The sequence below is a fragment of the Schistocerca nitens genome, chromosome 7, assembly GCF_023898315.1.
Source record: "Schistocerca nitens isolate TAMUIC-IGC-003100 chromosome 7, iqSchNite1.1, whole genome shotgun sequence".
Classification (NCBI taxonomy): Eukaryota; Metazoa; Arthropoda; class Insecta; order Orthoptera; family Acrididae; genus Schistocerca; species Schistocerca nitens.
In genome coordinates, this window is record NC_064620.1 from 179,933,750 (window position 1) to 179,960,675 (window position 26,926).

The window sequence follows — 26,926 nt, forward strand, 5'->3', positions numbered from 1 at the left end:
AAAATGTTATTACTTTTGACGACGTCCGAGACATTCTTTTACAGGAAAGACCAGTTATTCAAAAAACCATTTTACACCCTGTCATCGAAGTAAAAATTGGATCATCAAAATTTTCAGCAGTAATCGATTCTGGATCACCTATGTCAGTTATAAATGAAGAAACTTTCAACGAATGTAACAAAGAGAATACCTATCCTACGTTACCATTAGGCAAAACTAAAGTAAAAGGAGCAGTATCTGGTAAAGGAGTAGATGTAAAATTACAGACACATTTATCATTTTGTATTGCAGGTCACACATTTCACTCAAATTTTTGAATTGTTGCCTTATTGACGACAGACGTTATTTTAGGTACAAGTTTTCTGGTACAACACGACGCAATTATTGATTTTCAAAACTCGTATTTAATGTTAAAGGATGAAAATGTACAACTTGCTTTAGAATTTCAGCACTCTTTATCTGCAGAACAACAAATAATTAATCGTACAGAGGTCATTTCCGCATCACGTAACATAGACTGTCATTCCACATTGTTCACAGATACGTACGTACACAATTATAATACTCCAGACGAAGCCGACTATGACTTTATACAGATGATTTCTGATAAAGTTAAACAGAGCAGAGCAATTAGAGACGACGAACGCACGCAACTACGCAAAATTCTTTTACAACAAGCTCCAGTTTTTGACAACGTGCCTGGTACTATGTCCGGTTTTATGTATGAATTTCAAGTTAAACAGCTCGACACATTTAAAGCCAAACATTATCCTATTCCATACATTCATAGAGAGCAAGTTAAGAAAGAATTGCAAGCTATGCTTGACCAAGGAACCGGCAGTTAGTCCGTACATAAACCCGCTCCATATTGTTAAGAAAAAGGTTGGTTCACTTCGCCTAGTACTTGATTCGCGTCACATCAACGACATTATTATTAATGAAACAGATCGCCCACAGACACTAGAAGAACTTCTACAGAAATTTCATGGTACTGCTATTTATTCCACATTAGATTTGAAATCCGGACTGCAGAAAGTACACGGCTTTTCTCTGTTTTGGTGATTGTTGTCAATTTTGTAAATTACCGTTCGGTTTAACTATTTCTTCAGCAGCATTTATTCGCGGTTTGAATACAATACTTCCGATAGAACTTAAAGACAGGATCACAACGTATGTAGACGACATTCTTATTGCAGAAGCTAACTGGTCTGAACATAATCTGATTCTTGAACAACTGTTACGAACTTTTCGTGCACAAGGACTCACAGTTAATCTCAATAAATCGCACTTTGGCAAAACTTCTATAAAATTTCTTGGACATGTAATTTCAGCAGAGGGCATTGCGCCTGACCCGGAAAAACTTCAAGCTTTACGTGACATTACTGTTCCTACGACGAAGAAACAACTACGCAGCTTTTTGGGTTTAATTAACTTTTTTCGTAAATTTATTCATTGCTTTAGACACCCCTAGATTATGTCAATTGACAGGTAAAAACACTATTTGGTCCTGGGATAGTCAAGCACATTCTGAATTTGTGAACCTGAAAGAAGCTTTGTTGAATGCACCACTTTTGTCACATCCAGATCTTACTAGAAATTTTTCCATTGCCACCGACAGTTCTAACACCGCTTTAGGCGTACACATTTGTGAGGAAATCGAAGAAGATGGCACTACAGTAATTAAAAACATAGCCTTTGCGAGTCGCATTCTGTTACCTGCTGAACGCAATTATTCTGTTACAGAACTTGAAACATTATGTGTTGTATGGGCATTTACGAGATTTCGGCATTTTCTTTATGGAAGACATACGACCGTTTACGCAGATCATAGAGCTATACAGTTGTTACTTTCCGCTAAATTTACACACGACAGATTAAGCAGATGGAAACTTTATTTGCAGGAATTTAATTTTACAATTGTTCACATTCCCGGTACACAAAATATTGTAGCAGACGCACTATCCCGTTCTCTCAGCAACAATCAGCAAGACATCGCAACCAACTTCTGCAAAGCAAATTTCAGCGTCATGTACATTCAACAAGTTGCATTTGAAAATTTCATTTCGTCGTCATTACAAGACATAGCACAAGAGCAGAGTAAAGACAACATATGGAAAGAAATTAAACACCTTTGGCAAGATAGGAATAATGTTACCATTAAAAACCATTACACTGAACGCAATAACATTCTGTTTCGCCGCTCTCACCCTAACAGCAACAATTGGTTATTATGCATTCCTGACGAACTGGTTAACAAATTAATCTGGTATACTCATTTAAGTTACGCACATTACGGAGCCAGGTAATGTTTTCTTATCCTGAGACAGAACTGTTATTTTACCAACATGGAAAACGTATTCGACGAGTTTTAGCGTCATGTAAAATCTGCCAGAAAGCTAAGTCAAATACGACTTCACATATTCCTCCATTACATCCCATTGTACCTGTTAAATTGAGACACATGGCTGCTGTAGACATTTTTGGTCCGATTCCCAGAACTAATAGAGGTTTTTGCTACATCTTTGTCGCTGTTGTTACCTTCACTCCGTTACGCAAAGCTAATGCTAAAATTGTTTCGAAAGCATTTGTAAAACATTTTCTATTTCATGTAGGGCATGTGTTGAAAGTAATGTCCGACAATGGATCACAATTTCGATCTGCTATATGGACACGTATGTTACGATCTATAAACATTTCTCCGATCTATATATCCAGGTACCATGCTTCTTCGAACCCTTGTGAACGATTAATGAAAGAAATTGGTAAACTGTGTGGAATATACTGCCTTAAAAAACATATCAATTGGGACACACACATCATCTCATTCCAAGGTGTAATTAATTCCATACCAAATGAATCTACTATGCTGTCTCCGAATGTTATACTGAAAAATGTTGAACCACCTAACAAAATTAAAGAATTAGTAACCACCTTTCCTACATCTCGTCGACTACGACACCATGAAATAATTGACATTACGCTGAACAACATCAAACGTGCCGCAGAGCGCCGGAGAAGACAGCAAAAACCGGTTTGTACACGCCGTGACTTTCACATTGGACAGAAGATATTAGTACGCATGCATTATTTATCTAACAGAGGAAAAAGTAGATGTAGTAAATTTGAGCTTCTATACGCAGGCCCATATCGAATTCGCAGCATTCCTCACCCCAATGTAGTACACGTCGAAACTCTGAGAACCAGTTAAAGTAAAGGCAATCACCATGTCTCCAATATTAAACCCTTTATTGAATGAACGTACTTTATGATTTATCACACTGTAATGCCATTTCCTGATTCTTATACGACCACTTATGCAATTATATTTATGTGACTACTTACTGATGATTATCGTATTTTTTCTTGGCAAGTGCCGGGCAAGGTAAGGTTAGCAGGTCGCTTTTCTTGTCGTTACACATCAGACCGTGCACATTTTTCCAGATAAACTTACACATTTTATGACCACTTATGCAATTATTTGTATGTGATTACTTACTGATGATTGTCATATTTTTTCTTGGTAAGTACCCGGCAAGGTAAGGTTAGCAGGTCGCTTTTCTTGTCGTTACATATTAGACCGTGCACATTTTCCATTTTTCATGTATGTATGATTGTTCTACTGTTTTGTTTGTATGCACTATGAAATGTTTAAGATGTAACAAACACCAGTTGACTTTGACATTTTGCATTATGATATCTCAACATCGTGACTATTTTACATTTTTTTTTTTGCTGCTACATTGTGATACTCTGCGTACAATTTTGCACCTAAACACTGTCTATGTTTTTGACATAAGCCGGCCGGAGTGGCCTTGCGGTTCTAGTCGCTACAGTCTGGAACCGCACGACCGCTACGGTTGCAGGTTCGAATCCTGCCTCGGGCGTGGATGTGTGTGATGTCCTTAGGTTAGTTAGGTTTAATTAGTTCTAAGTTCTAGGCGACTGATGACTTCAGAAGTTAAGTCGCATAGTGCTCAGAGCCATTTGAACCATTTTTTTTGACATAATATGTTTTCTGTCATGCTATGCTGTATGCTCAGTTATATCACTAGAAATCAGTTTTTATTTAATGGGTACATGATTTAAATGCAAGACATTAATCACTGTTCATCATTTTCAGAAAGCAATAACGTGTAAAAGAAATACATTAAACAAACCACAGTGGATTACGGTGAAATGGGAATTTCACCTTCGGAATGAACGAAAGAAGATGCAATACCTCGTCACGAAGAGTAAATGGATCAGAATTAACAAGCATTAACAAGAATATACTATACACATCGTATGATAGCAGTATTAACTAATTTTTTCTTTCAGAATACGAGGCGATTGATGCAGGCTGTCAGACAGAACTACACATCTTAGTTTTAGTGATAAAATATGCTAGAAATAAGAAACTCTATACTATGAATAGTTGTATAATGAATAATTAAGTGACTTTTTTGCAGAGGTGATGAATAGTGATGAAGAATATAGTAATATGAATAATGAAGTTTTTTTTTACAGGTGATGATAATAATGGAGTTATTGTGATATGAATAATGAAGTTTTTGTTTACAGGTGTTGATAGTGATAAACTTCATATGGCCACTAAACGCACCACTTTTAAGTTTTTCTTTGCAGATGAGGGTAATGTTGAAGTTTATGTATTCATGCTATGTAGTTATTTAAGTATTTGTTGCAGTTCGTCTTGACAGTATGTCTTATGTCGCATGGTATGATGACTGAAGGTTTTGGAAAGGACAGCTAGAAAACATATATATTTAATACACATTTCATTACGTGTTAATTCGAAGTTCACTACTTTTCAGCATAATATGTGTTTCTTATTTCAGCTTAATAGTCCATTTTGTACTTTTTTTTTCAGGAGAAGCTATTCATGAAATTAATATGCTATAAGCAGTTGGTCATTAAACCTGTTCTAGTACTTGCATTTTTTTACCCATTTTTGTGTGTCATTCATGAATGTGATCACATATACTTTATTTGTTTCATAACCTTGCTACAGGTGACTCATGACGAATGACATTACCTATCCTCATTTTCAGCAATAAGTCAAAAGCAAATATTGTTATGCCCCAGCAATTAATTATCGATCCCAACGTATTGGATTGCTAGCAATATATATATATATATATATATATATATATATATATATATATATATATATATATATATATATATTACCAGTCCCAAATAATGCTACCAGTTTAAGAGAGTTCTAAGTAATACTGAATGATATTTTCTAATCACAGACTTTGAGTAATAGTTACAAAGTGATACACTTTAAAAATGTCTTATGTCACTTGAATGATGAGTTCTGAGTAATAGTGAATGATATTTTGTAATAATGCATGCATGCTCTACAGTCTTTAACTCCTGTTTTGACTGATGACTTCTGATGATTTGTAACCGGCCAATGAGTGCCAATAATTATTTTTAAATATGTCATATGTCACTTGAATGATGAAAAATGTTTTGTAATATTCAATACTTGCTGGCCAATGAATGCCACTGTTTCTTATATTTTAAATTTATATTATGTCACTTACATGCTATATATATGAATACCGGTAGCTTGATGCTACACTCATTATCTCCTGTTTTGACTGATGACTTCTGATGTTTTGTAACTGGCCAATGAGTGCCAATAATTATTTTCAATGTGTCGTATGTCACTTGAATAATGAAGAATGTTTTGTAATATTCAATACTTGCTGGTCAACGAATGCCACTGTTTCTTATATTTTAAATTTGTATTATGTCACTTTCATGCTATATATATGAATACCAGTAGCTTTATTAGCTTTTGCGAGATTGCTTCGTGTTCTGAATCACTGGCCACGTGTAGTGATCGCCCAAAGGATGTTTGCGGTTTCTGGAAGTTTATCGTGGTAAATTTACCATTAGCTATTAGCAGTGATGAAAGCAAGCATTATTTTTGCTTGTGACAGGACTTAGGGAGTTTGTGTCGTCCCGTTCCCGTGTCGGTCACATGTTAACGTGTACAAAGATAAAGATAATGTTGAGTGAGGACAGTTCACTAGCAGAGGTTCAGCTATCAAGCTGTGCATGCTGTATAATTCACTACGTAATTTTATGTCGGAATAATAGTCAGCACTTTCTGATATTTCAGTGACGACTAACCACGTATCCTTCAGACGAACCATAGCCTGTTGTAGTCTTAATAATTAAACTGAGCTCCCCCCCATCCCACCCCCGTCTCCCCCTCAATTCCACCCAAGTACGAGTCGATGAAGGATTCGTATTAGGAAAACATATTCAACTTTGCAGCAGCATGGACTATCAGCTCAGAGACAATGGCTGCGGTTACCCTTGACGCTGCATCACAGACAGCAGCGCCAGCGATGGTGTACTCAACAACGAACCTGGGTGCACGAATGGCAAAACGTCATTTTTTCGGATGAATCCAGGTTCTGTTTACAGCATCATGATGGTCGCATCCGTGTTTGGCGACATCGCGGTGAACGCACATTGTAAGCGTGTATTCGTCATCGCCATACTGGCGTAATACCCGGCGTGATGGTATGGGGCGCCATTGGTTACACGTCTCGATCACCTCTTGTTCGCACTGACGGCACTTTGAACGGTGGACGTCACATTTCAGATGTGTTGCGACCCGTGGCTCTACCCTTCATTCGATCCCTGCGAAACCCTACATTTCTGCAGGATAATGCACGACAGCATGTTGCAGGTCCTGTACGGGCCTTTCTGGATACAGAAAATGTTCGACTGCTGCCCTGTGCAGCACATTCTCCACATCTCTCACCAACTGAAAACGTCTGGTCAATGGTGGCCGAGCAACTGTCTCGTCACAATACGTCAGTCACTACTCCAAAATTTAACGATACTTTATGCAATGATTGAACATTTCATTTTTGGAACAGTTGTACATCTTTGTCGATCGCAGCACAGTGTTGCATGGCGTAGAACTCTGAAGCGAAATCTTTTCTAAGTCGTCTGCGGTCTGTGTGTACTAGTGAAGGATTCTTTCATGTGTCCCCCCCCCCCCAACTTTCCCATAATGCATGTGGTACTTACAATGATCTCGTGTGTAGAGGAGAGTGCAATCCTTCTGAGATTTAATGATGAGTTGTCTATTGATTAAGAGTGAGGATCAGATACATTTATCCCGTGTTTTATTTGTTCAATGTAATTATCCAGGTGGTAATTTATAGCATTCTCTGATCACTTAACCATCATTCAAATTTAATGATCTTTATTTGCAATGCCTCTCTTGACTGATCTTAACTTGTGACGCACTGATGAAAGTAAACAATTAGTAAGCTACTTCCGGCCGATATGAGGAATTAAATTATAAATTGTTACCTGTAGTCAGCCAGTTATTAAATCACTGATCACACTGAAGTACATAGGAAGGCCGCCTACCCCTTTTTCTTTGATGAACTTATCTGAGACACGTTTGTAGAAAACAATTAGATGAAAATAAAGCCAGCTTCAACTACAGTCCTTCTCCCAGAATTTGTGTTTGCCTCTTCTATTCATCAGAAATCTTATGATTCATCCTTACAGTCACTGAGGGTAGCAATTTACTCAGAGAATTTTATCACTGATGTCTTTCGAACCTGAATTTCAAGCCCACTCTCGAAACTTTCATTTTATTTTCGTCACTGATCTTCGGCTTACAGATACAGACCTTTGTGTGTGTGCGTGGCGGGGTTGGCGGGTCTCGTTTTGCGATTTATTTAATGTCCACCCACCTCAGTATGGTGTCCATTCACCACCAGTTGCTGTACATTCGTAGGTGCTATGTAGACGATGAGAGAAGCAGCGTTGAAGAAAACCACCGTCCATACTTACGATTACAAAGTCCGCGTAACTCCAGTAACAAAATAAACCTGTAAATCTCTCTTAATAACGGGCAAAGTGGGTGCTTCCTCCCTTCATTGAAAATGTTTGTTTGTAGATACTGACGTTTTATTACGGTCCTTTTCACTTATGGTGTCACCAAGCCCACCTTTACGTTGGCAGTACTTCTACTACTAGTTCTCGCATCTTATATCACATGCCAGAAATCTGCTAAGTGCAACTCTAAATATTACGAGATTCACACAGGCAACACACTGTTACAAAACGAGTTCACTTTCGGTTCTTTTCAGTGGATTCTTCGAAATAAGATGCTCGCCAAAATGTTCTGTACATGCATACGGAACATCCAGTACCTCCCAAAACTTCACGAAATGTCCGTAATTGAATCTGCTTGCACGGTGATATAAACTGAGCACGATTTAACCGTCATTTCTTCATCTTACAGATAATTTTTTCGGACACATTTAACACGACCTTCTTGTCCGACAGAGAGTCCACGACTGACTGAATGCCGTCGCTCACAAGGCATATAACTCATTCCATTACGCGGGAAAGACTTTTCTCTCATTGGTTGATCAAAAAGATCATCCAATGACATTAACCTTTCATGGTCAATTTCGCGCACAAACCGCTTTACTCCAATCAGCATTCGCAGATGAATCTATGTCATTTCATATTGAAAAATTTCACAAAATGTTCCACAACGCCAAACGAAACGAAAATCAAAAGAAAACTGTGCTTGAAATATACTTTAGAACTAAGTATCCTCTTTCTGTCTTTCTGGCTGCCTTATTACAAAAGCAGATGCTCCTAGACATATGTCATACACCAGTTAGGGGGATTCACCGTTTTCAGGACATCCTGGTTACGTAACACTTGCTGGTTACGGATGGTGTAATACATTATAAAATTGAAATTTGACGTATGACTCCACATACACACTCACATTCCTTGTTTTATAGAGATTATATTATATTAGATTAGATTAGATTAATTATTCATTTCATAGACCCACAAAAGAGGGGATCCTCCTGGGTGTGGAACATGTCAGATAAACACATTACTAAAATGTAATTAGAAAAACTTGCGTTTCATTAATTTTAATGATCCTCAGTCAATAAACTTCTAATATTTACAGGTTTAATACCTACATCTGCTTTCATTAAATCCATCATTCACACAGTAGCTAGTCCCTTCTAATTCACCACTGCGTTTTTGTGGTCTTCCATTCTTATTTTGTCGTGTTGGCTTTTGTACATGTGATATATTATCCGTCTTTGCTTGAACCTGTTTTCCAGAGAATTTAACATTTAGCGCCGCATTACATTGAGTAACGCTCTTGCTGTGTGCCCACACTGACGGAATAAAATGTCACCGTCATGACCAGGAATGTCTGTCTGCAGTTGTTCCTTTTGTCGCTGTTCAGTTGTTAGTGTTGTCGGCCTTTCCAGTCTCACGCTTTTAGCCATCGGGCGTCCATGGTTTCATAAAATCCCGTAATCTAGTTGCTTCTAGAAGACCTTAATTTTTATCTCAGTTCTGTAATTTAATATTCTTGGGACCATCTGTACATAGAATTCGTCTTATTATGTCCAAACCGTCTCAGTATTTTATATTCAGTTAACTCTGTGTGGCCGGCAGGGGTGGTTCTAGGCGCTACAGTCTGGAACCGCGCGACCGCTACGGTCGCAGGTTCGAATCCTGCCTCGAGCATGGATGTGTGTGATGTCCTTAGGTTAGTTCGGTTTAAGTAGTTCTAAGTTCTAGGGGACTGATGACCTAAGAAGTTAAGTCCCATAGTGCTCAGAGCCATTTGAACCATTTTGAACTCTGTGTGTTACAATGCCGATTCACATTTTACAGTCCTTTGTTTCTTATGCCATTCATTCTTGTTGCTCCTCAGCAACGCATCCAGCATTCCGTTTCAGATGCAGGTATTCTCTTTTAGTGCATTTGTGATAAATCATCGAAACTTGGCACACTATCGGACTTCCATAAGAAAAGTAGCCGCACAACGGGAGTTGAGGAAGCTGTGCATTAAAAAGGAGTTCGTACCGTGAAACTGATTAGAGCTATTGTAACCTAGGTCTAAGTTCTAGAGAACATTACTCACAGTAAAGGCTAATGGTCACTGGTAAAGCACAAGTATTTTTCTGTAAGTGTGAGTAGTATTTACCTACGAAGTAGACAGCCCACATTTCGGTCGTAAAATTCGCGTAAATTAATACCTTGACTGTCTGAGATACCCAATTACAAGAAACGAAAGATATCGATAACTTGTTCCATAGTTTGACCCAATTTGGGTAATTAATGTATTATCAAATAGAGACTACGTGTGATGAAAAAGAAATAAACCAAAAAAAATCATGAAACTTCCTGGCAGATTAAAACTGTGTGCCCGACCGAGACTCGAACTCGGGACCTTTGCCATTCGCGGGCAAGTGCTCTACCAACTGAGCTACTGAAGCACGACTCACGGCCGGTACTCCCAGCTTTACTTCTGCCAGTACCTCGTCTCCTACCTTCCAAACTTTACAGAAGCTCTCCTGCGAACCTTGCAGAACTAGCACTCCTGAAAGAAAGGATATTGCGGAGACATGGCTTAGCCACAGCCTGGGGGATGTTTCCAGAATGAGATTTTCACTCTTCAGCGGAGTGTGCGCTGATATGAAACTTCCTGGCAGATTAAAACTGTTTTAATCTGCCAGGAAGTTTCATATCAGCGCACACTACGCTGCAGAGTGAAAATCTGATTCTGAAAAAAATCATATTTACCGTAGCAATGTTATATTAGAATGCAAGAAGCTTACAGTGGTTAAAATGTGAAGCACCCAAGAACGACACATATAGTACGCATCAGTTCACCATACGTGAGCTCTGTTTATGCCAAACATCGTGAAGAGCTGTCTTTAATGTAAAAGACCATCTCAATATAACAGGGAGGCTTCGTCGCTACTTGATCCGACACATATGGTTTTGAATTTTCTAAGTCCATTGCTTCGTAATTGACACATTATCCGGGATACCAATAGATATGTTCGACATTGGTGTATGCACTCATAGATACACGTAAACAGAGAGAATTAGGACTTACTATCGAGGAGACTATTGCTTTTTGGTTACTACTTCCTAACGTGGTTAGTATACTTGGTTCAATGTCTCGGTGTGAACCCCTGTTTAATACCAGTATATGAGGGTTTCGTTTCCGTAATGCCGTTTCGTGGTGTCATGTATCTTGTCGTCATTTTCCTGAAAGCTTGTTTTTGTCACTGTAACGCATACTGTTTCCATTTTATTGTTTAATAACACGTAAAAGTCAACATGTAACTGTCTAAAAATTCATTTAAAGGCGAATACTCGTATGTATCCCAATTTATTTGTCCCATGATATATGCTTTATGTAAAGATGGGCAGAACGAACTGTTACATGTTTTTAATAGTAACAAGGAAGTGAAATAAAAAATACTGAAAAATCCAAATCGCTAGACGCTTAAGCCCAGATGTCTAATACGTTTCGGAAATCTTCTTGAAAAGCCCCAAAACCAAGTTTTAAATCTGTAAGACACGAATCTTTATGATCCTTTAATAATTTTTTCCCATAGCCTGATCTAACGAAATGTTTAAAAATCAGTCATATTCTACACCTGAAACGAATAAGAAATCTTAATACGAAGATCTATAAAAATTACATCCTGCCACGCACATAACCGTTATTCATGGATTGTATCTGGGGGTTTAGATGTAGTAGTAAAATGCGCTATAAATAAGGAAGCTTAGATGATAACAAAATTTTTTCGGTTAGCACCGTGCGATACTGCCGTAAGTTTGAAAGTAAAGTTTTATGCGTAGCTTACAATCTAAGGCCATTGTGATAAATATTGGATTAGAGAGATCGTTTTTGTTCGTGAATAATTGGTCGTTTAGGTAGCGGCGATTGTAGGACACGCATAGCGCCATATTTCCGGAACGTAATTGTAACAGACAGAACAGGACGATTTTGTCCCTACCAGGAGCACCTTTCCAGCGACTGTACTGACAAAGGGAAGAAATGAAGAGGCTAAGACAGGCAGCGAAAATGTGTAAAGGATATATCTCAAGTTTAAGACACTGTGCATTGGCTGTAGAAACGCGTAATTAAAGCAGACGATTGTCTTGGTTCGTGGAAGCGTACAAATTGCCTACTTCGAGGCAACAGTTCTCTTTGCCTGACAAACGTTTATCTGTAAGCGCTCTGGATGCTAATGAAATTCATGCATAAACTCACGAAATATTTGATGTTCTACTATGTTTGCCAAAGCGCTGTTACTGAAGTGTTCACAGATACGAAAGGCATGAAGTAATGCTTCGTTTCACATGCCGGGAAATTTCATACCATACCGAGAACGGACACAAACAGTATACTGGCAGTTTTACTTAAAACTGCGGTAGGAATAAAATAATTGCAGTTTATAAATAAAACCATACAAACAAGACCATTCAGGGCAAAAATGCGTAAGTGTAATAACTCAGTGTCACCGCTGGACAAGGAGCTGGTGTCTTTAAAAGACGTCCACACAAAAAATTGAATGCATATTATATTCAGGCACGTGTTTAGTATCGTTCTATGCCACAGAGGGGATGATAAAGTATTAGAACGTTCAGGAGGTAACGTATTCATTGTATGGCATTTAGGAAAATGAGAGCGTACTTAGCTAACTCGACCATAAAATCTCTTTTCAACAATCGAATAATCGACTAGAAAACAAAGTAAAATATTCTTTGAAGTGTAAGCCAGTCAGAAAGCTCAAAGAAATAAAAATGTTAACATAAATGTTCTCAAATTGCCTGCCGCCATACTCCGTTTACACAAATGGATTTGCCGTAAGACATTAACATTCGAAAATCAAACTGTAGAAGTTTCAGTCGTTCGTTAGAAAATCACGAGGGAAAGTGTTGTAAATTATTTCAGTGTACACCAGGCTTCGAAACAGGGTAATCTCGTCAGACAACTCTCTTTATTACATGTCTCTTATTACAATAACTGTCATTCGAAAAATGAACAGATAAAACGAAGTATCAAGACAGAAACGGGAAAAATGGGATTTAATAGTGTAAGAGAAAGGGACGGAGAACGGGGAGAAAAAATAATGACGAGCTATGTTATTCCTATATTCGCAATACACAGCAAAGGATTTGAAGTACTACGGAGATGCCGAAGCTGAGATCTTCACCATACTTTCGCATTGTTTCTTCCTAGCAGATGCCTGGTTGAATATTGGTGCATTATCAAGAATCTAACAGTATCCCTAGCATTTCTGAGAAGATTTGTTTATTTTTCTGGCTCCTATTTCTTGGTGACTGATTTGTCATTACAGTCTGTTGTTTTAGGGAGGGATGGAAGGGATGTGTTGACAGAGCACTCTCCAACAGCTTAATAACTTGTATAAATTTCTCGCTGCAAGTGGGATAAATAACAAAGAAAGTCACTTACCTGTTAGCTTCAAAATATTAATAGATTTACAGTTAAAACAGTTATTTTATTTATTCCAAGCCATTGTTATATACAGGCGGTCACTGAATCGAATTAATTTTCATCTGTTTTCACAGGATTGGTTTTTACAAAAGCTATGTCCTAATTAACCTAACGATCGAATTTTATGATCTGTTTACTTTTTGTACCCCAGTTTGATTCTTGGTATACAATATTCACGAGGTCGTTGATCGTTACTAGGATTTTCGTCACGGTATGTCTTTTACTATTTCGCCTCTAACTAAAAGGAGAGGTTTTTAAATTTAATAACAGTTCAGATCGCAATTTTAACGAATTTATTGATTCCAAGGATCTGCTATAACCATTATAAAACCTTCTAGAAAAACAAAATCTTTTCTTAATATATCTATAGCCAGATCAGGCTTACTGGTACCACAATGTGTGAAAAGATACAGCTGTACCATATGTAGAAACGACAGAGTGTGTTTTGTTGTACAAAGTTCCATTCAGGCGTTCCACACCTGGGCGATGTAGAATAAGCTTTTATGATGAGCATGGCGTAAATAATTAATTACCGAATTGTACGGACGTGTACTGCAGACTGTTACTATCTTAATAAAAGGACAATAATCACTGATTCGAATTCATATCAGAATTTAAAGATGTAAGTACACAATAAACGCAAAATTTTACAGATTCGTGGCAGAGTGGTCACATTCGGTAGCAGCCTGGTCCAAATTCCCATTCGGCCAGGCAGACTTATCTTCGTAACGTGTAATGTTAATAAGAGGGTGCTGCGTATTTTGGAGACAATGACGTTCAAAGATAACCTCCTGGAGAGTTATACTAGCTGCAAGTCAGAGGAACTACGCATATCAGTCGTTGTTGTCCTGCAAGATCTGCTACAGAGAACAACGCATGAACCTGGGTTTTACAGAATCTGGTAGCGAGAAAAATCGGATGTAACACTACTCAGGAATGTCTCTATAAAAAACATTTGTTCGGGATGTACGTAATTTTTAGCTTGGGAAAATAGAGCGTGATGCAAGAGAAATGGTCGGACTCACGTACCATGTATTGTCTGGTAATAAAGTGCATTACAGCAGTTACAAAGTTCCGCTTGCCAGTATTCCGCTTACCTCAAAGCAACAACAAACACCTCTTATCATTAGTTTAATAGTATGGGACACATCTCACACTACTATATTGATGAGAAGTTGTTAGTTATTTGAAAGTAAATTCTTTAGTAAAGACAAATGCAAGAATTTAAGAGTGATCCAAAATGAAAAAGTTTTAAGGAAATAAACTGTGGTAGTGTACTGTGATTATATTCCAGCTGATATCAGAACTGATCTCCTTATTTTCATATTCATTGCAAGGTCTGCACTAAAGTTTATACGTGATAAACACAGTTACGAACACCGGGCAGAAGGGGAGGGCAGGATTGGGCAAAATATTGCTTGTTGATGTGGTCTCTTTCAGTCCATGTGCAACAATGGATCCCAGCAGGTTCCACCATCTCTGGCGAGCTTCTCACTGCCAACGGAATTCAGCTGCCTTTCGTAAGTCTCTCCCCTATCTGCCAACTTGTTGGTAAACTGGGCTCCAACCTAGTGTTTGTTTTGACTATCTGGTATTCTTTCTTCGAACTGTGTGACCAACTCACTGCAAATATCAAGGAATATACACTTTCCGTCATGTCACTGACCTTTGGTAATAATTCTTTCTTTTTGTTGTTTTTTGGGCAGCGGAATTCCTCTTTGAGCGTCTACGAGTTCTCTAAAAATGAACTCGTTTAACGTGTATGCCTTGTTTTCTTCAGCTCAGTTGGCATCTTAGAACTGAAGACTGAAGAGAATCTCGAGTTAAATTGGCCTGTCCAAATTAATACATCGAAAGTTTTCTGACCTTATGTATTTTTAAAAGTTCGCCCAAAGAAACTTATAGAGACAATCAGAGATTGCAGATGTGATAACAATAATACCAGCAAGGACGTGGACAAAATTCCAGTAACAAGATATTACGACAGCAACAGGTACTTAAGGTTGCGCTGCAACTGGTGACTGTGGTGACGACGGAAATGGCTAAGACTACTTTTAACAATATGTAACTGCCACGGGAGAATCCCAACAACATTATGTGTCCTCATTGCTGACAAAGCACTGAGTGTCCCTCACACCAACACAGTAACGACTCTTGTGAAAGTAAGCTCGTTGCTGCCCGGTGGAACTACCGCCGAATGTCATTCTCAATGGAGAGAAGTCTTCCGAAGTAAGAGTGATTTCAGGTGTGCCGCAGGGGAGTGTCATAGGACCGTTACTATTTACAATATACATAAATGACCTGCTGCCTGACATCGGAAGTTCACTGAGGCTTTTTGCAGATGATGCTGTGGTGTATCGAGAGGTTGCACCAATGGAAAATTGTACTGAAATGCAGGAGGATCTGCAGCGAATTGACGCATGGTGCAGGAAATGGCAATTGAATCTCAATGTAGACAAGTGTAATGTGCTGCGAATACATAGAAAGATAGATCCCTTATCATGTAGCTACAAAATAGCAGGTCAGCAACTGGAAGCAGTTAATTCCATAAATTATCTGGGAGTACGCATTAGGAGTGATTTAAAATGGAATGATCATATAAAGTTGATCGTCGGTAAAGCAGATGCCAGACTGAGATTCATTGGAAGAATCCTAAGGAAATGCAATCCGAAAACAAAGGAAGTAGGTTACAGTACGCTTGTTCGCCCACTGCTTGAATACTGCTCAGCAGTGTGGGATCCGTACCAGATAGGGTTGATAGAAGAGATAGAGAAGATCCAACGGAGAGCAGCTCGCTTCGTTACTGGATCATTTAGTAATCGCGAAAGCGTTACGGAGATGATAGATAAACTCCAGTGGAAAACTCTACAGGAGAGACGCTCAGTAGCTCGGTACGGGTTTTTGTTAAAGTTTCGAGAACATACCTTCACCGAAGAGTCAAGCAGTATATTGCTCCCTCCTACGTATATCTCGCGAAGAGACCATGAGGATAAAATCAGAGAGATTAGAGCCCACACAGAAGCATACCGACAATCCTTCTTTCCACGAACAATACGGGACTGGAATAGAAGGGAGAACCGATAGAGGTACTCAGGGTACCCTCCGCCACACACCGTCAGGTGGCTTGCGGAGTATGGATGTAGATGTAGAATATTGATCACGGGCGGCGTGTATCCGTCCACTTCGGCGAAGTCGACAACAGCATATTCTATATCGCCCACTGGCGTTAAGTGAAGTGAAGTTAATTTCAACGGTGGCGTGAGCATCACATCGCGATAACAACAGTTTACGTTTTGTAGCTGGATATAATAAAGAATGCATTACCACATTAATTAGCTCCACAACACGAGACTACAAAAATGTCGTTATACACTTAGGGAAAAAATTGCAGCACCAGGAAGAGGTTATGTGATATAAATGAATTTCGTAGGCATGTTTCTATATCTCAGAGATGCTGTCTATTCAAATTTCGCGCAAGTCGCATAAAGATGGCGCTAGTAGCGCCACTATGAGGATAAAAATCAGATTTGCTTTAAATACACTCTGTAACTGGCATGAGCGTTAGTTATCTTTGAGATTGGACGAGGTGAGTTAATGTTAGTCAAGAATGCCTTTAAGGCGACAAAGACATCATTAGCAGCACCTCAGTGAGTTTGAACGAGGTCGTGTAATAGGGCTGTGAGAAGTTGGACGTTCCTTCTGCCATACAGGAGAAAGACTGGGCAGCAATGTCGCCATATGCTCGACTGCTGGCAGTGGATGTCACGAGAATGTTCGCTTGGAAGAAGATCGAGCTCTGGACTGCCACGTAACACTTCCGACGGGGACGACCAGCGTGTTCGACGTGGGGTTCTGGCGCATCGTACTGCAGCTCCAGCAGCAATTTGAGCAGCAGATGGCACCACACTGAAACAACCAAGTTTTACAGATCGGTTACTTCAAGGACATCTCGAGCCAGACGCCCTGCAGCGTGTATTCCACAGACCACCGCCATTTGCGGCTACAATGGTGTCAAGCGAGAGCTGATCGGAGGGTGGGGTGGAGGTCTGTTGAGTTTTCTGATTTTCTGAGTTTCTGAGTTTTCTGATTCTGGTAGACACACAGGACCAACACATGGAGTCACAGCCTGAGGCGCGATTTCGTGTGACAGCAGGAGCAGTCTCGTGGTTATCCCATGCAAATTGGCTGTTAATTTGGACGTCAGTCTGGTGATTTGAGCATTTCTGTGGGCGTATTAAAACATGTTAACGCTTGCCCACATTACGCTGCTGTAACCCAACATGCTCTACAGAATGTCGACATGTTGACTTAGCTTACTCGATCACGGGATCTGTCTCCACTCGAACACATATGGGACATCATCGGATGACCAGCATCACCCACAAACTGCATTCGGCGTCCTCATATTGACAGAAAAAGTTCACATGCAAAGTACTCTATCGCACAAAGTGACATCTGGTCCCTGTACAACTCAATGCATGCACGTTTGTATACTTACGGTCAACATTCTGGTGGTTACATCGATTATTGATGTATCAGTATGTCACATTTGCACTGGATTATCTCGCGCTTACATTATCCTGTGATCTTGAAATTTTAATCATTTAAAATATACTATTCAGGTCAACTTATTCGCTAAGTTTCATTGCTCAACATTAATTATTCTTGGTGTTGCGATTTTTTTCCATCAGTGTATATGGTTTGGCTAAGCTGATTAAACTGAATACTGAGATGGTCCCTTTTAATAGGAGAGATGTGATTTCCTTCCTAATTGTTCTAACAGCACTGTTGTATTAACCGTCTGAGTTGTTTAATGAGAATATACTATCCTTCTTTTTTCTCCAGAGGGTAGTTAGTAAATCATTAATTGGGTAATTGTACAATCTTCGCCGAAATACTGAACATAAATTTGTGAGCTGGGTACTCATCGTGGTCTGTTGGCAACTTCAAAAAGTCTTCCTACCCTTATCATTGTAACTAATTCAAATAGGCGTTCTTGATAGAAGATTAGATATTGTACTCCGAAAAGGAAACATTCTTTCCCCTTGTTGTATAGGACTTTATATTCTTCTGTCTGAGTTTCGGTCTGGAATTCTATTTTCTGGTACTTTATTGACTCCAAAAATAGACACTAGAAAGTTATACACATGTATATACCTTTAGCGGTCGCTTCTCGACTTGAACTGTAAAAGCTGTCTCTGTTGACTATTTTAATCGTAAAACAGTTATATCTGTATTTTATAAGCTCGTGACATTCGTTGGGATGACATTTAATCTAACTTCAACTGAAAATATAGAGCTGTGTACTCAGAAATGGTTATTTGTAATTACCTCTTTACGAATGGTTGCACCAAAGTTTCAAACTGACATCAGCTTGACTGCAATGTAGATGTTTCATTATCTAAAAGAGGCTAATATCTGAAGTGTCTGCGCTCGTTCAAAAGTAAATCTGGGGATACACAAAGTTGTTCTTTCTTTTATTCACTAATATTTCTAATAAAAGTTATAAGGGTTACAGCCTTTTCCACTGTGTGTAGGACATCTGTATCTTTTACACACTAGTTCTTCCGGTCTGAGCAATATTCAGCGTAGTATGAGTCTGGATTCCTTAATTTATAGCTCCTGTGGTGTTCTCTGTGCCTAGAACTGATTTATCGCCCTGTCTGTCCCATACAACTGAATTTGCACTCTTATCGCATGATCTTATAAACTACAATTTTCGTTATGACAGAGTGTTTGTCCTTTGAACTGTTCCACAGACCTTAAGGGAAATATGAAGCTAATGTCTGTGCAACACATAAAAACACAGATTCTTGCGCTTCAGATTGTTACATGCCTAGTTAGAAGTATTACCTATAAAAAGTAAACAACGTAATTTATGTGAACAGGATCCCGGAGCCGCTGTTACAGTCAATAAAGTTCTTCTTGGTGCGTGACCACTTTGTCAATTTGTAAAATTATTGCGAATGTTTTTCCTCAGGTTTCTAGGTTTCTTTTGCTGAGGAAGGCCATTTTCAACAGTGACCAAAACATCGGATAATCTTACACATTGACAATGCGGTCACATGCACAGAAAAATTTTATTGACGGTACATAATTTGTCTCCTTTTGGGTATCTATGTTGTTCAGTGGGTGCATCAGGGGTCTGGAATGCTTCTTTAGTTTTTTCGTTGAATAACTCACTGTTTATAGCTGTTTTTTTGTTATTGTGGTAAGTTATTGATCATAGTCTATTTAAGGCATTTGGTTGAAAAGGAGACGGTTGATCGTGCGGTGGAAATCTGGTATTGGATGTATAGACAAAACAGTGATGAATGTATTAGTAAAGGAGACTTTCCAGTAAATTTTAAATGTGTGGTTACTGTTCTGCATTTTTATGTCAGTATTTGTAATAATAATTGTTGTTCCCCATCACTCCATATTGACTTTCATGTTTGTATGACAGTGCTCCATATTTTCCAAGAAATTCAGGAGTTGTCTAGTTGACTCTGCTCGCTGATGTGATGCGGTCGGAATACTACGACACAAAGTAATTTCGAGACACAGTGATACGCTTACTATCCTGAAGGCATACGCCTGACGGGACAGCGAGTTGAAAACCGTCCGACACTTTCTGTAAACGTGTGGCTAGATTTCGGTAATCACTTGACGCAGAATTGCAGCAGTTGGAGGTGACCGCCATCGCCGTCAGAAAGAAATACAAGTCGGCGGGAAGTTTTGCAGTCAGCGATGGGTTTAGCGAAGAGGCGGGCGACAGGATGCTACAGAGCTGTGTGTCGGGTCAGACAGTCTCTCCTCCAGTCAGCCTCCGGCCACGCTCTTTCGGGTCCGAGGTGCGACACAGACAGTGGAATACAGTTAAGACTACGTCAGGTCGTCGTTGGATTTGGTAAGCACAGTTACCCCAGCCAGCAGGTCACGGTGAATTGACACCAGGCACCTCTCACCAGACGTGGGAACACGCAAGTATCTGCTCCAGAATTATTAGCTCTAGCTCGGTGGAGAGAGTTTTCCTGAATTCCGGCTACCTTGCTGCTCCCATCCTCGCCTCCGACGGACTCCCGTATCCCTCGCCAAACCATTTAACCCACAAAACCCAAGTCGGAGGCCACTCAACCATCCTGACAGACCAGAAGAATGGCTTCCCACCGAGGGCACACTGCGACCGCTACGCCATCAATACATCTGTAACAGTACACTGCATGTATTGCCATTGGTTCTTTAATAAGCCATCCAGTCTCTCTCTTTTCTGTAATTGCGAGGGATAAGGGTGAGCTAACTGCCAGGTCATCTGATTGATTGCAATAGTTTCCTTGAAAGTAGAAACACTTTTGGCTGAGCGATTTTCTACTGTATTCACTGCGGTTTTTTTCCTGGGTTTAATTTTGTGTATATACAGTGATTGTGACAGACCATTTACACAGTTTCAACAGGAATTTCTGAGAATAGACTGTGTACGTCAAAAGAGACTCACTGCCCTAGGTTCAACGAAATTCAACTCTTGGCAGCCGGCATTTCGGTTTGCGTTTTGCTTTCTTTTCTGGTTGTATGTGCACTTACCACTGATGTCTATCAACAATCTGACACATATTGTTTACATTTCTGAAAAAGGCACACCACTTTCATGTTTGAGGTTATCATCATCGCGTGGAAAGCCTCGCCACTTTTCACTCTTCCAATACTTCCACGTCTGCATCATCCTCGTATAATGTCCTGACTTAATAAGTTTCAACTCGCTGACTGTTCGCTTTTGCTTGTCAACTCGCAGCTTACCGAAACAAGCCCAAGCCTACTTAGTTCGAGGCCGGCCTTTGTGGCCGAGCGGTTCTAGGCGCTTCAGTTCGGAACCGCACTGCTTCTGCAGTCGCAGGTTCGAATCCTGCCTGGGGAATGGATGTGTGTTATGTCCTTAGGTTAGTTAGGTTTAAGTAGTTCTAAGTCTAGGGGACTCATGACCTCTGATGTTAAGTCCCATAGTGCTTAGAGCCATTTGAACTTAGTTAGACGCCTTGATTTGACTTTCTGACAGGTGCTCATGTACTACGATGCAATCTCCAAGCATATGTATTTAGCCGAGTATATGGCGACGCTTATATAAAATGATTGTGTGTGGGTAGTTTCTTAGATTCTGTGATGGCTTTTTATGGTATGACAACCTGATTTTCGTTGTGATGGCAACATGAGGAATTACAAAAATAAAATAGAAACACAACACTAAAAGAAACGCATAGTGGCGCAGCAAAAGAAGTAATAGTTGGTTCTTCACGAGGTTCAAATGGCTCTGAGCACTAGAACTTAGAACTACTTATACCTAATTAACCTAAGGACATCACACACATCCATGCCCGAGGCAGGATTCGAACCTGCGATCGGAGCGGTCGCGCGGTTCCGGACTGAAGTGCCTAGAACCGCTCGGCCACACCGGCCGGCTTCTTCACGAGGAAAACTACTAACAAATATTCATGACACTATAGTGGTTGTTTTGAAAAATGCACGCCCGTTCTGCTGGCAGTAATATTTTATATAAAGTAGTTGAGTAAATATTTTAATGTAAATTTACTTTCATATTTATTGATATCATCCATAACAAATATAATGAATCGATATGTAGAAAGAACGTTGAATCCAATGTTTATATAGTCTGTTACTATCAGTTAATGGAGACATTATATTATTCTTCATTTCAGACACTAAACCTGCTGTGCCTAATGTCCGATACAAGAAAATCTCGCCAAGTTTTCTTAGAGCATGCACTTCAGGTTCCCATCACACCAATTTCTGAGACGCTACAGAGACTGAGATGGTTGTTCAGAACTTAGGGGACAGACCAAGACGAAGACGTTAAAGTCAATTAAAACAATTCTTTTATCAGACCAGAAGGTAGACATATTGGAGGAGAAGAAGAGGGTGTTTGCGCTGAGGGTGATGATGACAAAGATGTGGACGATTACGATGATAATGATGTTGAAGAAGAAACGGATGGTTCTGATGACGAAGAAGATGTTCAAGACTGGAACACGGCCTCCAAAGAAAATTCAGCAGATGTTGACTGGAATAAGCCGAATAAAGAGGTATCTGGATTGTTTTTCTGGCTAGATTTGAAAGCGACGGCAACAGAAAGCAGCAGACAACAGTTCATATCGTAATGAAATAATATCTATTGAAGACAAACTTCGAGGAGCATTGTTTGGAGTTTACGGTGTCTGTCGAAAGTAAAATGAATGCAGAATGGTAATTTGAATATTTGAACATCGACAAATGAAGTGTTTACATAAATAGTGACGAACCTCCGCCATTGAACCTGGTCGTTGCTAAGCTGCCGATAGAGCCAAGCCTGGGTAAGACGATGATGTTGAAGTGAAATATTTTACAACAGCTCCAACTTTTTAGAGAGTTTTGTTGGGCAGTCGCCAGTTCACGTTTCAATAAACAGCATCTGATCATATTGCTACGCTAAATGCATTCCAAGCATGATAAAATGTACGGATGTGTGGTGAAATTATATTTGTGAGAATAAGATGTAAGTGCCAATGTTGTGGGAATAACATTGTTTACTTTGGTAATTCTCATCGACCAGTGCAATTCAAGGTGAGGCTTAGTTGAGCATTAGTGCTGGCATATGTTTTTCAGTCAATTTTTGCGGATTCCGAAGAATTTTCAATGCGCGGTGCAAAGATCGAATTATGCTCGCAGACTGACTTATTATTGCCGCCCGGTGTGGCAGTGCGGTCTAGGCGCTTCAGTCTGGAACCGCGTGACCGCTCCGGTCGCAGGTTCGAATCCTGCCTCGGGCATGGATGGGTGTGATGTCCTTAGGTTAGTTAGGTTTAAGTAGTTATAAGTTCTAGGGGACTGATGACCACAGCAGTTAAGTCCCATAGTGCTCAGAGCCATTTGAACCATTTGACTTATTATTTATTTCAGTAACGCCAATAAGTGAAATGCAAATATTTTAATAGGTAGTATAGACAATGCATATGTAAAAATATTCTACTTGGAAAGTGTTGTACAAAGGTGTGGAATAGAATGTTGGAACACTTGACGTAAACATTGCATTTTTTGTGTTACTGAGGTATTTTTCCATACGTTTTAAATGTTTAAAGAAACCTATAACACACAAGAAGCATCACAGAACAATTTAGATTCGAAAAATAATTAATTTTAGGGCCTTTTGTGCCTGCTTCGTAAATTACAGTATGAAGTTCACAAGTGCTGCCATCTGTTGCTGACGACAACCAACAGGAGCATAAGGCAGCAGTTTATGTTGTTTCGCATTTTAAAGTTTTACAAACTAGTCTTTGGCAATTACATATCTCTAATTCTAAAGTTACATTGCATAAGTGTGCATTGGTTTTTAGCTATTCATGGAGGGTATGTTTTATATTTATCCTCATACAAGAGAAATACTAATATCAAAAATTGTGGCGTATGTTTGTGCTGACAATTGAAATTCGTCACAGGACATACACATTTTCTCAATAAATAGCCTTCACTGTCTACCTTGCGTGTTGGATATCCACTGAAAGACAAAGAGTTCTGCAAAAGAGAATTCAGTTAATTCTGAAAATTCGTTTTCTCTCAAAGTATCTGGCACGAAATCGAGGTATCAAGACTAAGTTACTTGATCCACGAGTTCCTTGACCTGAATTCTAGTTTAGAGCTCTCAACAATGACATCGGACCAGGGATTTTGCAGTTTTTTCAGGCTGGTATCAATGCAACTAGTCGTTTCTTCAAAAAAGCTTCTGAATTTGATTTCTTATATCTAATGACTGCAGTGAATGAGCAAGAGAAATCTTCCTAAACAATTTATAGTTAAAACACTTCTAGAGTGGCTGTATTTAATTACGAGTTTTGAATGAATATGAGACACGCGTTTTTAATGAGAGATTAACATTATTTACTTTCATCAACAATTGTACTCCAAGCTGTAAGTAATATCAGCAATAGTACCCATGTGCGTTTCTCAATGCGGCATGAGTACCGTATTACTCCCATTTCAGAGTCAAATGCGTCGGATATCAGACTCGCTGGAACAAGCAAAGTGCTCAGTCAGGCATTTCAGTCTTGTCGATGCCCTCCTGCTGTCTATCTTGACACTTATCAATCTTCATATAACATTTTAAATGTGGACGATAATTAATTTGAGGCTAAAGAGCTATTTTATAAAATTTCTGATAAAATTTTTGGATAAATTCGAATAAAAAAAAAATGTCAGTGTGTTCAGACATTTTTGAGCACCCTGTAATATACTTTGAAATACTGCAAGTTACATCCTTTACAAAATTTTTTGGATAAGTTATTTTCAATATGGTGACAAAAATCAGTATGTTTCTATACTTTTGAACACACTTCACTTATGCAGTATGATGGAAAGAAGTTCAGAGCATTCGGATACTCATGAGGACTTTGTAAAGTACTATGGAATATTGCTATTTACACTCTTTACGTAATCTTTTGAATAAGTACGATGCAGAAACATTCAAGGCGTTCCGATGCTTTTGACCACTCTGGAAAGTGATATGAAAAATTGTAATTTATGCCCTTTACATAGTTGTTTGAATAAACATGGCGCAAAAAATTCAGTACGTTTCGATACTTTCGAGCACCTCAAACACTAAAATGCTGAAATGTTCGCCCCTTACAAATAATTCAGTGCTTTCGGATGCTATTGAGCAATCTGTAAAGCACCTTGAAATGTTACGAGCTTCACCCCTTATGTAATAATTGGGATAAGTACTTATGAATATAAACAAAAAATCTGAACGTTCAGATAGTTTTGAGCACAAGCAAGATGGTATCGTTATTATTGTGGCGTAAAGTCGAGCGCCAGCACGCCAGTGCGTAACGTTAGAACAGAGAGGGCTCTGAAGGAGAAGTCAGCCAATCGTACGCGGACCAACCGCTCTCCAGGACGACAACCCGACGGCAGCGCCCTCGAGACGAAGAGGACATAAGTGCCGCGCCACCGGGCCGCAGCCCAGTTGAAGACTAGCCAGTTCGCCAACTTCTACAGCAGTATCGAGATTACGCACTTGTAGAGCAGCGACTTAGGAACTGTGTTACTTCCCTTGTATTAGAATTGTTACACTGTAGAGATTCTTATTTGCATGTCGCCCTTTGCTTGCGACACATTACGGTAAATTCTCAAAGTTAAGTATTGTCATTTATTTTCTGTAAATAAAATTCATTAATGCGATTAGCTTGAATTGTTGTCTACCGATCCGAGAAAGAAGGTTTACTAGGTACCTCATATTAGACGAGAAAGGTAGGACGCAACAGTTATCACTGTCTTTATCATTTTAATGGCCGCTAAAATACTAAGTAGTGATTGGCTCTTTTTAATAGAATGCGTTGATTGCCCGTGGGGATGGAGAGGGGATAGAGGGGGAGGTGGTAGGGAGGGGAAAAGGTGGTGGGGCTTATCATGTGATGATGATGACGTCACAGATAAATGCGGCGTTCCCTCATCACAAATGTAAACAAAATGGACCAGTATGCCCAACGTAAAAGAAGTTTGCCGGGTAGTTGGCAGACATACTACTGTGACGGCCAAACAGATTTACGAAAGCACTACAGATGCAAACTGACTGCGTTTAGAAGTTAGAGAACCTTTTCAAAATACAAATTCAGTGTGTCAAAAATGCAGTGAACCGCCTAGTACGCGGCAGTTATGGCGCCACTGAGGCAGCATACACGTCTGTACACGGAAGACATAATGAGTCCCAGAGGGTCTCAGCAGAGGAAGGAAGGTCTTTCCTTCCTATCGCGGTCTATTCCAACTCTGCAGAGATCGCATTTGCACACAAATGGAAGCGGCTGAATGCGCGATGGCACGCACGGACGTTATAAGTACTTTGCCACGAGAACCATGCGAACAAACTCGCACAATGACTGCCATATGAATCACAGCGAAGAGCTAGAGATCGTGCCGGCAACAGTGTGGAAGGCAGAAGCAGACATGAAAAAATTTTGCTTCATAGCAGAGGGGAACAGCCAATGACTTGAAAAACAGCATTTAAGCCACAAGCAGAATACAGGAGACACCATACTGATTTAGATACTTTGCATTTGAAGCCCACATTTGATGGTTTTTATATTACAAGTTTTATTTTATAAATATATACCGCTTCGAAGCACCGACACATTCAGGACCGATTTCTCATAATAAAATATTTCTGGTTAAATTGTTTTCGTGTTTAATGCCTTCAGTAGCTTGAGTGATATGATAATATCGCATTTCCAGGGGTCGTTGCATTTACGTTTCATCAGAAACGCGTCTTTTTCGGAACAATTTCTTATAATTAAAAGTTGCTTAATGATTTAACGGTGGTTGAGACGTAGAATACATGGTAATATCGAAAACACAGCCTGATTCTGCCGTTTGTTGATTGTAGTGTACTGGATGGCCGCGTGTTCTGAGGTCCGAATTGTTACAGCCTCGTGTTCTACTTCCCACGTACATTTTCCGCACGCACACACACTCACACTCACACTCTCACTCTCACACGCACACACACACACACACACACGCGCGCGAACGAACGAGCCTAAAAACATCAGC